The following is a 14,895-nucleotide window of genomic DNA, read 5'->3' on the forward strand; positions in this document are numbered from 1 at the left end:
CTCGTGTTTTAAAAAAAACTTACCTCTTGCCTTGTACAGCAGGATTAGCACCAAAAATTAGTCTTATAATTGTACATGTTTTGAAGACTCATTTTCTCAGTTGTTTCCTCATAGGAGGATAGAAAAGCATTCCCCTTATTTGCTGCAGTTCTACTAAATAAAACCAAAATATGTGCTCCCCATATGGTTCAGAAATAGAAACTTCTCATAATTTCTAGCTATAAAATCTCAATGATTTTAAGATGTTTTATTTTGCCTTTTTTTTAGTGCTCTCATCTACATTTTTCTTTTCTGTTTATTCCCCTCTTGTGTTTCACTTCCCTTCACGCCAAATATCTTGAATGTAGCAAATATTAGCAAAAATCAAACTCATTCTTTGGATATATTTAATTTTAAAATTAAATAAAAGTTGTTTGAGGCAACATATCTGGTTCAGTATTTTTATAAGAATATAGAAGGATTTCTCATGCCACATTTTATTTGGTTATCTCTCTAAAGATAAAAACATGGATAATATTCTTTTTGGTTTTTTATAATAACAAAATATCATATTTATATAGTTCTTCAAGGTTTATGAAATGCTTTTTTCATAACAGCTCTGGAAGGTAGTAAGAACATTATTCTCCCCAGCTTTACAACACTGAAACCAATGGACAGAGTTGGAACTAAATTCAGATATTCTGATTTAAAGAACATTGATCATTTCACTGTCATAGTACAAATTTGAGCAGTCATTCTCAATTTGTCCGGTGTCCTGGATCCATTTGACAGTCTGGTGAAGGCTTTGGACTTTTTCTTATAATCATATTTTAAATGCACTAAATGAAATGAATAGGAATACAAAGAAAACTATTTTTGAAATGTTTATAATTTTTTAAGTTCATAAAGTATAGTTTTAAAAGTTCTGTTCTAGAACAGAGAATATAGTTTGTCCTAACTCCTGGATATAAGATGTGTTTCTGACACATACAGGACAAAGCATGCCATCCCACTTATTAAGGACTAAAAATTAAACATTGCTGAAGACCTCTAAGGATAGAGGGATTTATATATTGTTTTAAGGTTTGTGAAGCCAAAATGTTTATAAGATTTTGAATAAAAATACATATTTTAATATTTATATTCATTATAAAAATTTGCATTAAAAATTCTTTATATGAAGATAGATAATACACATTGTTCATCTTTCATTTTGAAGAGGACCAATGATATCATAGGTAATGGGGTTAAGTGAGGCAGAGTGGCACAAAATCATCAGCCTTACTCTCTCTTCCAGTCATGGAAATGTAGTGTCAAGAAAAAAACCCAAAATGTTGATGAACCAGGATGTGGTAGATAATCTTGGCATATTTTATGTCTGACCAAACCCAAAGCACTCCATAGAGCCACAAATTATTCTTATATGTCCACTTCACAAAGGAAGTCTTTATATGCTTTAGGTAGACATCCGTCTAACTGACTAAAGGACTGAAGTCCATTTCTTAACCTCAGTCAGATTTAGCCCATCTGCCAAGATGACTTTTACCACATGCTTCTTGGAGCCACAAGTAAAAGTTAGGCAGAAGTAAACACTAAAAGTGGATGGGCAGCTCTGAAGAAAGTCTCAGGAAGCTCTCACACTAGAGGTGCCAATCCTTCCTGAACATCCCCATAACCCATACATCTATAAAGAAAGATGATAGACATAGACATATTATAATTACATTAGAAACTTTTTTATAATGAAACTTCAGAGCATTTGTATGATGCCTATAAAATTATATTTTATGCTTTTAAAAACACTTCTGGAAAATAAAAGGATGAAGTATAATCTCTAGCTAGGTATATCTGTTGAACTTAGACATAAAATCACTAAAATCGTCCATTAAAATGGCAATCTTTTTGTGAAAAAATATTAACATAAAAAACTCTTTTCAACAGCAAAATAAGTTAATTGATAACATAGATATGCTATAATGTTCATGCATTTCAAGTTCACTTTCATGATATCATATTTTATATTTTTATCAGCATAAAGTTTTAAATAATGGGTAACATACCTACTGGACAAAAGGAAATTTCCACTATTTACTGATTTCTTATCATTCTTGGTTAACTTGAAGGTTTTGAATTAAATTTTCTGATTTAGATTAGACTTCAGACTGTAAATAGTTAGAAAACATACTTGAATTGATATTGAGTCTAGTTTATACACATTATAAACTTTATTAAGACAGGGATTGTGTTAACATTGTAGATATTTCAAAGGCACCAAAAGAAAAATGCAACATAAGAAATATCAGTGATAATCACAGAGTTTCTAAGTTCCTTCTAAAGCTGTAGTCCAGAGAATCAATAAAAAAGGAATAATTAGATACATAATGCTACAACAAATATATTTTCTCATATAATTGAATTTTTACACATTATTACAGATGTAATTGGGTAGGAGAAAAATACCAAAGTGTGCAAAAACATTAACACTGAATTAAGACAAGATTAAGTAAAAAATATTTCTCCAATAGAGAAATGTTTTCAATTCTAACATAATGTGATTTCATTGAAAGCAATCTTGGCAAGAATTGTTAGCAATCATTGAAGATTATGACCTAATACAAATTTATTGAAACATCAAAGACATTAAATGTAATAAAGTATAAAATAATTTGAAATATATGATATGGGACATATGGAGGAGTATAACCTTATTTTTTTAATTAAATAACAGTCGATAGCTATGTTGATAGTAACAGCTGATAGCTCTCAGGTATGTGATCTTAAGGAATTTTAAGGTCTAAAAGTTCTTTAAAGATCTGGAAAAGGACAATTTCTCTTTGAGAATTTTTTTATTTTATTAAAGCTTTTTTATTTTTCAATTACATATGCATGGACAACTATTTGAAATTAACCCTTACAAAATTTAATGTTCCAATTTTCCCCTTCTTCCCCCACCCCACACCTAAATGTCAAGTAATAAAAATTATGTTGACTGTGGTAGAAATGTGTTAAATCCAATATATGCAAACATATTTATACCCAATCAATATCAATTGGAGAATGGCTTGAATTCTTAAAATTTGATTCAATTCTTTATATATTTTAGAAATGAGGCCTTTATCAGAACACTTGAATATAAAAATGTTTTTCCAGTTTATTGCTTCTCTTCTAATCTTATCTGCATTAGTTTTGTTGGTACAAAACATTTTAACATAATATAATAAAATTCTCTATTTTGTGATCAATAATGATCTTTAGTTCTTCTTTGGTGACAAATTCCTTTATCCTCCACAGATCTGAGAGCCAAACTATCTTATATTCTTTAAAATATGTTTATAATATCATTCTTTATGTCCAGATCATGAACCCAATTTGACTTTATCTTGGTATATAGTGTTAGGTGTGGTGAATGCCTATTTTCATTCATACTAGTTTCCAATTTTCCAAGCAGTTTTTGTCAAATAGTGAGTTCTTATCCCAAAAGCTGGGGTCTTTGGGTCTGTCAAACACTAGATAACTATAGTCAATGACTATTTTGTCCAGAATTCTAACCTATACCACTAATTGACTATTTCTTAGTCATTACCAAATAATTTTGATGACCACTGCTTTATAAGATCTTTTTAGATCTAGTACAGCGACGCCACCTTTATTTTCATTTTTTTTTCATTAACTCCCTTGAAATTCTTGACATTTTGTTCCTCCAGATGAATTTTGTCATTTTTTTTTCTAAATCTGTAAAATAATTTCTTGGGAGTTAGACTGGTATAGCAATAAATAAACAGATTAATTTAGGTAGTATTATCATTTTTATTATATTCACTTGGCCTACCCAAGAGCACACAATATTTTTCTAGTTGTTTAGATCTGACTTTATTTGTGTGAAAAGTATATTGTAGTTGTGTTCATATAGTAAACTTTGCCTTGATAGGTAGACTCCCAAATATTTTATGTTTTTGATAGTTATATTCAATGGAATTTCTCTTGCCATCTCTTGCTGCTGTTCTGTGTTGGTGATATATAAAAATGCTGATGATTTCTGTGGATTTATTTTATATCTTGCAACTTTGCTAAATTTGTGGATTGTTTCCAGTAATTTTTCAGTTGATTCTGTAGGGTTCTCTAAGTATATCATCATATCATTTGCAAAGAGTGATAAATTTTTTATTACCTACTCTACTTCCTTTAATCTCTTTTTCTTATCTTATTGTCAAATCTAACATTTCTAATATAATATTGAATAGCAATGGTAGGCAACCTTGTTCCACCCCTGATCTTACTGAGAATGGTCTCATTACATATGCTTGTGGTAATTTTAAATAGATGGTACTGATCATTTTAAGGAAAAGTCTATCTATTCCTATATTCTATAGTGTTTTTAATAGGAATGGATGTTGGACTTTTATCAAATGTTTTTTCTACATGTATTGAGATAGTCATGTGTTTTTGCTCAGTTTGGTTATTGAAATAGTCAATTATGCTAATAAAAATAATATGCTTTTGTAATATTGAACCAACCCTGAATTCTTGATATAAGTCCTACTTGGTTAGGGTATATTATCCTGGAGATGAGTTTTTATAATCCCTTTGCTAATATTTCATTTAAGATTTTTGCATCAATATCATTTGGGGAATTCATCTATAATTTTCTTTCTTTTTGTTTTTGTTTTTGTTTTTTTTTGGTTTTATCCTACGTGATTTAATTATCAGTACCATGTCTGTGTCATAAAGGGAATTTGGTAGGAGTCCTTCTTTCTCTATACTTTTTAATTTTTCTTTAAATGTTTGACAGAATTCACATGTAAATCAATCTGGCCCTGTAGATTTTTTCCTAGGGAGTTGATTAATAGCTTGTTCTATTTCTTTTTCTAAAATGGGACTATTTAAGTAAATTTTTCCTCTTCTGTTAATCTGGACAATCTATATTCTTGTAGGTATTCTTCCATTTCATTTAGGGTATAAAATTTATTGGTATAAAGTTGGGCAAAATTAATTATTAATTTTCTTTTCTAAAATCTTAATTATTGCTCTAATTTCATCTTCATTGATGGAAAATTCTCCCTTTTCCTTTTTGAGACTAACAATTCGATTTTCCTCTTTCCTTTTTCTAATCATATAAACCACCTCTTAATTTTTTGTATTAATTTATTTTTTTATTTTCAATTTTATTGATCTCCCTTTTATTTTTAGAATTTTTAGTATGGTATTTAATTGGGAGGTTTTACTTTGTTCTTTTTTCTAGCTGTTATGTTGCAAGCCCAATTCATTGATCTTCTCTTTCTCTATTTTTATGCAAATAAGCATCTAGAGATACAAACTTCCCCTTATTACAGCTGTATCCCACAATTTTATTATGTTGTCTCATTATTGTCATTCTCTTAGATGAAATTATTGATTGTAACCATGATTTGTTTTTTCACAATTCATTCTTTTGTATTAGATTATGTAGTTTCCAATTAATTTTTCATTTATTTCCTCTGGCCTTTTATTGAATTCAATTTTAATTTCATCATGATCTGGAAAAATGCATTTACTATTTCTGCCTTTCTGCATTTGATTTTGAGGTCTTTATGCCCTAATATATGGTCAATTTTTGTATAGGTTCCATGAATTGCTGAGGAAAAGTGTACTCCTTTCTGTCTCCATTCACTTTTCTCCAAAGATCTATCATACCTAAGTTTTCTAATGTTCTATTCACCTCCTTAGCTTCTTTCATTGTGGTTTGATTTATCTAGGTCTGAGAGAGCAAGCTTGAGGTCCTGCACTATTAAAGTTTTGTGGTCTAATTCTTTTTGAAACTCTCTTAATTTCTCCTATATATATTATATCATTTTGTGCATATATATTTAGTATTAATATTGCTTCATTATCTATGGTACCCTTTAGCAAGGTATAATTTCCTTCATTATTTCTTTCAATTAGATCTATTTTTGTTTTTGCTTACTCTGAGATCCAGATTAGTATCCCTCCTTTTTTTTTTACTTCACCTGAAGCATAATAATGTGTTTCCTATAAACAAAATATTGCAAGATTCTTGCTTTTAATCCAGTCTGCTATCCAATAAAACGGAAATGGATCCCAATCACATTCACAGTTAAAATGACTAATTAATTCTATATTTCCTGCCATCTTACTTACATCAAATTATGCTTTTCTCTTTTCTTTCCTTGCTTCCCTTCTCCCCAGTATTTTGCTTTTGACCATCACTTCCCTTAAGCAGCCATCCCCTTTTTTAACTCCTCCTCCTTTCTTATGCCTTTACCATAATTTTTCTCTTTTCCTTTCTATTAGCCTCTCCCTTTCCTTTCCCTTTTTTCCTCCATCTTTCCTACAAAATGAAATACATTTCTTTGTGAAAGCACATATGTCTAATATTCTCTTTCAGCCAAATGTGATGAGAATAAGATTCACACATCCACATCATTCCCTTCCCTTCTTTCCCTCAATTATAATAAGTTTTCTTTGCATCTGCATAATATGCAGTTTCCCTCATTTTACCTCCATTTTCCTCTTTTTTCCAGTACAATCCCCTTTCTACCTTTCTTTTTTATATTATAACAGTAAAATTAATTATACTTGCACTTTCTCTATATATCCATAACAGAGATATAGTTCTCAAGAGTTCTTTATTTCTTCACCTTTTATGCTTCTCTTGAGTTCTAGATTTGGAGGTAATTTTTTTTTTCAGCTCTGCTCTTTTCATCTGAAATAAATGAAATTCACCTGTATTATTAAATGCACATCTTCCATGAAAGAAAATGCTCAGTTTAGCAGGGTAGTTTATTCTTGGTTGCATTCCAAGTTCCTTTGCTTTTCAGAATATCTGATTCCAGGTTCTTTAATCCTTTAAGGTTGAAGCTGCTAGGTTCTGGGTAATCCTTATCATGGTTCATCAGTATCTGAATTATTTCTTTCTGGGTGCTTGCAATATTTTTTTCCTTGGACCAATAATTCTGAAATTTAGCTACAATATTTCTTGGAGTTTTTAATTTGGGGTCTCAGGAGGTGCTTAGTGAATTTTTTCAATGACTATTTTACATTCTGATTCTAGTATATTAGGGAAATTTTCTTTGATGATTTCCTGAAACATAATGTATATCCTTTTTTCTTTTTTTTCTTCATAGTTTTTAGTAAGTCCAATAACCTTAGATTGTCTCTAATAGATCTATTTTCCAGGTCAGTTGTTTTTCCAAGTAAGTATTTTATATGATCTTCTATTTTTTTTTTCATTTTTTGGTTTTGTTTGACTGATTCTTGATGTTTCATTTCCATTTGTTAATTTCTGATTTTTAGCGAATTATCTTATTTGTTTACCTTTTTAAGTTCTTTTTGTATTTGGGCAATTGAATTTTCAGATGAGTTGTTTTGTTCTGTGATTTTTTTCCCATTTCACAAATTCTGTTTTACAGGGAGCTATTTTCTTTTGCATTTTGTCAAATCTATCTTGTAAGGAATTATATGCTTTTTCCATTTCACAAATTTATTTTGTAAGTAGTTTTCTTCTGATAATTTCTGTGTTTCCTTTTCCAAACTCTCTTGTGAAATTCTTTTCTTTGCCCATTTTTCTTCTAGCTCTCTTTTAAGATCCTTTTAATTTTTTTTTCCAAGAGAGCCTTGTGAGATGTGGACTAATTCATATCACTCTTTGGAGCTTCATCTGGAGATATGATAACTTCAGGTCCCATGAAATTCTGGCATTTCAGGGTTCACTATTTGTCTTTTGTATTTGTGCTGGATTTCTTATAACTAGTCTGCTTATTTACTGGCTTACAACCAGAACAAAGTAGCCAATACTGCTGTATATTACCCCTCGTAGATTTTCTGGAGCACAGAGCCCACACCACCCCAGGATTATATGCTGCCTGCATGTGCTTGGCTCACCTGTCTCTGTGCCTGATTGAAACAGACTTTTCTGGAGATCTTTGAAATTATCTTCTAATTAGTAATTTGTTACACTCCCAATATTTGTTGATTTTGTAACTCCAAAACTAGTTCAGATGCTGGATTTGCTATTAATTAATGTAAGGGTCATGGGGAGAGCTGAGAAAAAGATGTGTCTCCTCTCTGCTCAGAAGAGATTTTGTTTGGAAAACAAAACAAAACAAAACAAAACCACTTAATATTTTAAAATAGTTCTTTGTTGTAAAATGGTTAACTTTAAATTTGAAGCAAGAAAAAAAAAACATTCTAAAAATTGGAATTATCTTCAAATGAAAGGGATTGCCTTAGAAGGTAGTAAGTTTCTATTCACTGTACTTATTCAAGCCAAGGTTAAATACTTTGTGTATAGTTAGGGGTATATTTTGATGATGATACACATTTATTATTTGTATAGTTTCATTTTTTTCCAATGTATCTTGAAAGTGTTCTTTTATTCTTGGGAGGTGAATGCTGTTATCTCAATTTCTGAGGAAAATTGAAGCAAATAGAGATTCAGTAATGTGCCAAGAGTCACACAGTAAGCATCTGAGATTGAATTAAAAACAGACTTCCCGAATGTAGGTCCAGTTATACTTTGACTTAGCTACCTTGAGATGAAAGTTGATCACTTCATACTCTGTATGATTCTCTCATTCTGTGTCCTAGCAATGGCATTAACAAGGTTGGTTCAATGCAATATTTTGAAAACAATATGGGATAGGAAGAACAAAGAAGTGTCACATTTTAGTTTGGTCTTTCATTTTGATTTTTGATTACTAACTTACAAAAACATATGAAGACATTTTCACCATTGTCTCTTGCATGCTTTTGGTTATTCGTCCTTTGGCATTAGATGAAACTGTTCTGCACCTTTCAATGGAGTTTGTGAGATAAATCATAATAATAGCAAAATATTTAAATTTAAACTAAAGTTAATATAGTTGGATATGTAGATATTTAACCTACAGAAACAAAACTCCTTTGGGAGGTTTTCCAAAACCTTTAAGAGTGTTAAAGGGTTTTGAAACTACAAACTTTGAGAAATGCTTCTTTACATCAATTTTGGACCTATGTAGCAAATAAATGGTGAACAAAATCATTTGGAATTAGTGAAGTTTAGGTTTTTTTAGAAAGGTTATCACACATATGCCAGATGGGAACTAAAGAAAAACATGAATAATAATTCCAAAAGACTCATGATGAAAAAATGGACCCTATCTCCAGAGATGAAATTGATGAACTTTTAAGAGAAGAATGAAATGTTTTAAAACAACTTATCTTGCTCTCTCTCTCCATTCTTCCTTCCCTTCTTCCCTCCCTCCCTCCTTCATTATCTTCATTCCTTCCTTCCTTCCTCCCTCCCTCCCACTTTTCCTTTCTTTTTTCCCTATATTTTCCACAACATTCATATATCACAATTTATTCAGCCATTCTCCAATTGATGGGCATCCATTCAATTTCCAGTTCCTTGCCACTACAAAAAGGGCTTGTACAAACATTTTTACACATGTGGGTCCTTTTCCCTTTTTTATGAAATCTTTGGGATGCAAACCCAGTAGAGAAAATGCTGGATACAAAGGATATGCAGTTTGATAGCTTTTTGGGAATAGTTCTGAATTGCTCTCCAGAATGCTTGGATCATTTCACAACTCCATCAACAATGCATCCCAGTTTTCCCACATGTACTTAAAAATTATCATTATCTTTTTCTGTCATTTTAGCCAATCTGAAAGATGTATAGTGATACTTTAGAGTTATCTTAATTTGCATTTCTCTAATCAATAGTGATTCAGAGCATTTTTTCATATGAGTAGCAATCCTCCAAGATTTCTTATTCAACAATTTAAAAATTCATATGAGATCACCAATCTCTTGAAATATGGAAGAATGTAATTGTATATTTATTTAAAAACATATAGATATAAATGACAGTGATGATTATGTGTTTATTTTTACTTTTAAATATATATTTTATTCATTTATGGGTTCTCTATTCCTGTCCTTCCTCCAACCTTTTTTTCTCCTTATAAAACATAAAACTCCCCACTTTATATAACAAAATGTCTGTTACATAATAAATGCAGATTTCTGGGGACTTCTGGGCCAAGATGGCGGCGAGGAGGCACACAGCTGTTTGAATTCCGCATTTTCTCTCAGAATTTACTTCATGACAAGCCTTGGAATTAATGCTTGACCAGAAAAAACCCCCACAAATAATCACCAATAGAAGACATCCTTGAAATTCTCCAGAAAAGGTCTGTGTTTGCTAGGGGGAGGGGACAAACATACTGGGTGTAGATTGAGGGCAAGCAGCCATAGTGAGGCATGCAGCTTATACTGCTCAGACTGGAGGGAGGAGGGGTACGCTCTCTTCCATTTCTGAAGAACGACCTTTACCCCAGGGTGGATGTTCCATCTTGGCAGCAAGCCAGGAACAGCAGAGAATGTGTAAACACTGCAGATAAAGAATAATGCGGGAAAGCTAGTGTCTCTTGGGACCCAGCTACCCCCACCCACACCCAGAGTGACTCAGCAAGTTCTTAGATCCTCAGAGTGCAGACACAGTGCATCCATCTCTGCCCTGTTAGTGCCTCGCTGCATTCTGTAGAGGAAGCCGGGTAACACCATCCAGCCCCATCCCCCCCCCCCCCAGAAACAGACCAATTGTTTCTCTGGTCAATTTGTTGTCTTTGATTCAGCTCTGACAAAATGAACAAAAAGTTTAAAAGGGCTCTAACCATTGACAGCTTCTGTATGGATAGAGACCAGATTTCAAACCCTGAGGAGACTAAAAGCAGACTGTCTCCAGAGGAATCCTCTAAGAGGGATATGAGCTGCTCCTCAATACACAAAACTCTCATAGAGGAAATCAAAAAGGCTCTCACAAGAGAGCTAGAAGAGAAATGGGAAAAGGAAAGGGAAGCTTGGCAAGAGTCTGGAGAAGTCATCCAGAGTGGATAAAGGGATCAAATAATTGAGAAATAAAATTAGTGAGTTGGAAAAAGAAAACAGCTCTCTAAAAATAAAATTGATGGAATGGAAAAAAATTCCATAGAAGATAAAAACTCGACTGGACAATCACAAAAAGATATAAAAAAAGTGAGTGAATAAAATACATCATTGAAAATTAGAATCGAACAAGTAGAAATGAATGACTCAAGGAGAAACCAAGAAGTAGTCAAGCAAAACCAGAAAAACGAAACAATTTAAAAGAATGTCAAGTAACTTATTGGAAAAGACAAACAGATCCAGGAGAGACAATTTGAGAATAATCAGACTCCCTGAAAAATGTGAGGAAAAAAAAGAGCCTGGACACTATTTTCCAGGAAATTATCAAAGAGAACTGCACAGATGTTTTAGAAACAGAGGGTAAAATAGACATTGAAAAAATTCATCAATCACCTACTGAAAGGGACCCTAAAATCAAAATGCCAAGAAATATAGTGGCCAAGTTCAAGAACCATCAGACAAAGGAAAAACATATTGGACGCTGCTAAAAAAAAAAAGCAATTCAGATATGGAGGAGCCACAATAAGGATAACTCAGGATCTAGCAGCATCCACATTAAAGGAATGAAGGGCCTGGAATATGATATTCCGAAAGGCTAAGGAATGTGGTATGCAACCAAGAATAACTTACCCAGCAAAAATGAGCATCCTTTTCTAGATAAGAAGATGGACATTTAACAAAATAAATGAATTTCATCTATTTTTGATGAAAAAACCAGATCTACACAAAAAGTTTGATCTTCAAATACAGAATTCAAGAGATTTCTAGAAAGGTAAAAAGAAATCTTGAGAACTATATTTCTGCCATAAAGATATGTAAAGAACAAATGTATAATTTGTCCTAGAAACTAGAGGTAGGAAATTATACCATAAAAAAGTGTAAAGTGGTGGTACTACATCTCATGAAGAAGCAAAGGTAACCTATTATATCTCAGAGAAAGAAAGGGAATGAACAACGTGTGTATCAATAGACATATTCCATTTATGGTGTAACTTCTTCCACTTCATTGAAAAGTGGGAGGGAAGGAGTAAGCTAAGGGGAAGGCAATGCAGAAATTGTGAGGAAAAGGTGTAAAATAGGGGGAGGAAGTTGGTGACAGATACTAAAAAGGGAGGGCTGTGAAAAGCAAGTGGTGATCACAAGTTTAATACTGGGGAGAGGGGTAAGAGGGAAGCAAAGAAGAAAAGCATAAGCAGGGGTTAACAGGATGGCAAGCAATATAGAATAAGTTATTCTAACCATAAATGTGAATGGGGTAAACTCTCCCATAAAGAGGAAGCAGTTAGCAGACTGGATTAAAAGCCAGAATCCTACAAAATGTTGTTTACAGGAAACACACCTGAAAGAAGGTGCTACATTCAGAATAAAGGTAAAAGGGTGGAGCAGAATCTACTATGCTTCAGGTGAAGCCAAAAAAGCAGGGGTAGACATTCTCATCTCAAATCAAGCAAAAACAAAAATTGATCTAATTAAAAGAGACAAGGAAGGGCATTATATCTTGCTAAAGAGTTGCTTAGATAATGAAGCAGTATCAATATTAAACATATATGCACCAAGTGATGCAGCATCTAAATTCTTTTTTTTTGTTTTTTTTTTTGTTTTTTTGTTTTTTTGTTTTTTTTTGTTTTTTTGAGCTGGCACTTTTATGAAATGTTTATTTAACAGGTCAACCTTGCCCTCTGCCCCCAACCCCAAACTGGAGTTTCTTCTTGTTTCCATACTGTGTGTGGGTAATGACAAAAACAGCTGCTGACAAAGCTGAACAGAACAAACTATTTCAAGAGTATGGCTAACAATGGCTTTAGTTATTGGTTTTTTTCTTTCTAAAGGCAAAATATAAATATATATTATACATATATATGTATATGTATATATATATATATATATATATATATATATATATATATATATATATATATATATATATATGTACTCTACAGATCACAACAATGGTTTAGACACACTAAATAAGTTCAAGTGATATCTGACAACAGGCACACCCAGGAAACACAAAGTTGAGTTGAGCTGCTTCTGGGGCCCTCATTGCCCCATCTTCTGGCCACTAGTTGACTATTGAGGGAGAAACTTGCCTAGTGCCAAGGAAAGGGACAGGAAGAACTGCAGTGTCATGTTGGAAGGGTGATGCACAGAAAGCAGCAGGTCGGAAAGTGGTACCCGTTAGACATTGCTCAGGGCAGCCACCCCAGGGAGGACTTTGCCCTCCAGCAGCTCTAGACTGGCACCACCCCCAGTGCTCACATGGCTGACTTTGTCCTCAGTGTTCCATTTGGCACAATAAGTGGCAGTATCACCACCACCTATGATAGTGATACAGCCCCTCTTGGTGGCCTCCACCACATTGTTCATGAGCTCTTTGGTTCCTCAAGCAAAGGCTTCCCACTCAAATACTCCAACAGGTCCATTCCACACAATCTATTTGGCCTGGGCCACGGCTTCCGCATACTTCTTGCTGCTCTCAGGACCACAGTCCCAAACCCATCCATCCAGCAGGGATGCCAGAGGCCAATGTGGCTTGGCCAGTCTTGGCATTCTCATCGAACTTATCCGCTGTGACGAAGTCAACAGGCAAAGTGATCTTGACACCATTCTTCTCAGCCTTGGCCATCAGGTCTTTGACAATCTTAGCCCCCTCTTCATCAAAAAGAGAAGTTCCAATCTCCATGTTGTTAAGCACCTTGAGGAAGGTGAAACCCATCCCACCACCAATGATCATCTCATTGACTTTGTCTAGCATGTTGTTGATCAACTGGATTTTATCGGCAACTTTAGCTCCGCCCAATATGGCCAGGAAGGGCCTCTCTGGGCTCTCCAAGGCCTTGGCAAAATAAGTCAGCTCCTTTTTCATAAGGAAACCACATGCCTTCTGGGCAAATTCACTCCCACCATGGAACTGTGGGCACGGTGAGCAGTATCAAAAGCATCATTGACATAGACATCCCCCGACTTGGAGAGAAATGCTTGGAAGGCTTCTACTTTAGCTGGATCAGCTTTGATCTTGTTCCCAGATGCATCTTTGCCTTTTCCTTCTTCTTCAACATGGAAGCGAAGATTCTCCAGCAAAATGATAGAACCATTAGGTGGGTTAGCACAGGCTTTCTCCACTTCTGGACCCACACAATCCTTCAGGAACAGAATATCTTTGCCAAGCAAGGATTTAAGCTCTGCAGCCACGGGTTCCAAAGAGTATTTGTCAGGCATAGGGATACCATCAGGTCGGCCTAAGTGGCTCATCAGAACAATGGACGTGGCTCCATTATCCAAACAGTAAAGAATGGTAGGAAGAGCAGCCTCGATTCTCTGATTGTTGGTTATCTCCTTGTTCTTCATGGGAACATTAAAATCTACCCTCATGATGACCCTTTTCCCCTTCAGGTCCACCTTGTCCAAGGTCAGTTTGCTGGAGAGAGACATGCTGGCGGCGAGGAGGTGGTGGGGTGGCTGCGGCTGGAGCTCGGACTGCCTGGCATCTAAATTCTTAAAAGAGAAATTAAGAGAGCTGCAAGAAGAAATAGACAGCAAAACTATAATAGTGGGAGATCTCAACCTTGCACTCTCAGAATTAGATAAATCAAACCACAAAATAAATAAGAAAGAAGTCAAAGAGGTAAATAGAATAATAGGAAAGTTTGATATTATATATCTTTGGTGAAAGCTAAATGGAGACAGAAAGGAGTACACTTTCTTCTCAGCAGTTCATGGAACCTATACAAAAATTGATCATATACTAGGACACAAAAACCTCAAAATCAAATGCAGTAAGGCAGAAATAGTAAATGCATCCTTTTCAGACCACAATGCAATGAAAATTACATTCATAAAAAGCCAAGGGAAAATAGACCAAAAAATAATTGGAAACTAAATAATCTCATACTAAAGAATGATTGGGTGAAATAGCAAATCATAGATATAATTAATAACTTCACCCAAGAAAATGACAAAAATGAGACATCATACCAAAATGTGTGGGAT

The 14,895-nt window shown here is 33.8% G+C and overlaps 1 pseudogene; it reads right to left on the bottom strand.

Annotated features, from left to right (window-relative positions):
* Positions 1-12,813: 12,813 nt before the first annotated feature.
* LOC141544410 (phosphoglycerate kinase 1-like) lies at positions 12,814-14,367 on the bottom strand (annotated as a pseudogene).
* Between the last annotated feature and the right edge of the window lie 528 nt (positions 14,368-14,895).

This window comes from Sminthopsis crassicaudata, chromosome 5 (assembly GCF_048593235.1).
Source record: "Sminthopsis crassicaudata isolate SCR6 chromosome 5, ASM4859323v1, whole genome shotgun sequence".
Taxonomy (NCBI): domain Eukaryota; kingdom Metazoa; phylum Chordata; class Mammalia; order Dasyuromorphia; family Dasyuridae; genus Sminthopsis; species Sminthopsis crassicaudata.